This window comes from Triticum aestivum, chromosome 3B (assembly GCF_018294505.1).
Source record: "Triticum aestivum cultivar Chinese Spring chromosome 3B, IWGSC CS RefSeq v2.1, whole genome shotgun sequence".
Classification (NCBI taxonomy): Eukaryota; Viridiplantae; Streptophyta; class Magnoliopsida; order Poales; family Poaceae; genus Triticum; species Triticum aestivum.
In genome coordinates this window covers 62,747,643-62,749,505 of record NC_057801.1, presented here as the reverse complement: position 1 = coordinate 62,749,505, position 1,863 = coordinate 62,747,643, and the positions used below count along the sequence as shown (strand labels likewise).

The 1,863-nt window shown below is 40.2% G+C and overlaps 1 long non-coding RNA gene across 1 annotated transcript; it reads right to left on the bottom strand.

The window, feature by feature from the left end:
- Positions 1 to 511: 511 nt before the first annotated feature.
- On the bottom strand, positions 512 to 1,299 carry LOC123064773 (uncharacterized). The gene is made up of 3 exons (XR_006430796.1): positions 1,200 to 1,299; positions 810 to 1,113; positions 512 to 710 (listed from the first exon to the last, which is right to left on the bottom strand). It is a non-coding gene; the product is annotated as an uncharacterized lncRNA (long non-coding RNA).
- Between the last annotated feature and the right edge of the window lie 564 nt (positions 1,300 to 1,863).

Sequence of the window (1,863 nt, the reverse complement as noted above, 5' to 3'; positions counted from 1 at the left end):
TAGAGATAAGGAGAGATAGAGTTAGAATTAGTAACTTTCTCACAATATTGACTCAAAAGAATTGAACAGATGTCACTACTTAGTTGTTGTTAACATTTAAGAAATATTAGCATAATGAAGCTATGCAACGTACATACAGATACAATGTAGTGAGCAGGGCCCTGTATTGAGGTCTAAATTCCTGAACTAGCACTCTGTAGTTTCATTTTTTCTGCTTCTCTCCGGTAATATTAAAATGATTTAATGGTTTGCTTTCCTCAGCTCAAGGGTCTTAAATGGCAGCAGCTGCATAGAAGCATACACACAGAACCACCGAAAAAAAATGTTGCATTGAGTTACAATATGTACAAATATTAACCATACACCTATATTTTTGTTTGTCAGTTCCATTCTACCCTTGATTTGTTTTGCATGTGCTAGACTAGAAATGATGGCAATTTATTCCATCTTAGTAATATATATAAAAGTATGATAGCAAGTATTTACCTTACAAAACCACTATTCCAATGAGGGAAAAAGCTGTCAATAATACGAATCAACAGTGATCATCTGGAAGACACGGTTTACCTTGATAGTGAGCCAATTGCTAATTTCAAGATCTCGCAGGGCTAGGCGCAAGCTAGAAGGAAAACAGAGAATAGAAGATCATCGGAGCCCTCCACAGGCCCATCCGAATCGGTAGTGATCACTGGAGTAAACTGATCAGAATTCTGCAAGGGGACCAGCAGGTAAGGAAGCAAGCATGCATACGTACGCACACTGATTAACTGAAAAAATTAGAAGAAGATTAGAACGAACTAATAGCTTACCAGATCCAATTAATAGCTGCTACAGCCCCACCCGTCATTCTAGGGGGGCGGGGCAAATTATCGAAGTTAGAAGTAAATTGGGGCAAAAAATCCAATTTCTCCTCCCTCTGCTTGCATAAAAACTGATGGGTAGATAGCAGTGTCCATGAAGACGAAGGATGCCATTAGCTGGGAAGGTGAGCAAGAGATTGACAAGGTGCCCATTAGCTGCTTCTCCCATTGGCTTCTTATTGTCAACACATACTGCTTAATTAACTAGCAAGTAGCATTTGTCCGTGCCAATGAATCGATAGCTTAAGGTAATCTGCAAAGAGATTCCACAAGGACATGTAAAGATAAAATTAACAAGCTAAACGCATGCCACCAAAGTAAGTTTGAAAATAGCTCAACCACCAAGCCTGCCGCGTTGTTCTGTGTGTACATGTTCTGCATTGAGAGAAACTGAGCACCCTTTCAGTATTTTTTTATTGAAGCAAGAACACCTGTAATTCTGAAACTTGCTTGGTTTGAGACAGGAGCGGAACTTCTGCTGATGCTAAAAATTGAAAAAGGTCTTGTGTTGTATATGAGGTTCCGTGACATACCAGTTGAGTCAAGCCATACGCAGATTAACCGGAGTGAATAGAAAGAACAGAGTCTTCAAATTCTCATCCTGATGCCTTACCAAAGCCTATGACAGCGTACCAGAGAGTAGAGATAAGCAAGACAAGAAATGAAGCGTTGATTGGATACGCCCATCCTCTTCTTGCATAGAAAAATGCAGGCTAAAACCAGACAACATAGTCCACAAAGGCGGCGAGTTGCGTTTGTCATTGCGAAAGAGACTGACGAGCTACTTATTGTGATCACTATGCAATTTAATTATTAGTCATTCCATTCCAAAATAGTTGAAGTATTAGGTTTGTCTTAAGTCAAACTTCATTAAGCTTTCGTCCAGTGGGTCCAGTGATCACTATGCACATTTCGAAGTCGAGCGTGTCCAGTGGGTTTCCTGGTAGTGCCGAACTCGCTCTCCTTTCTTTCCCGTCTCCTGCAAAACTTCTGAACTGTATTT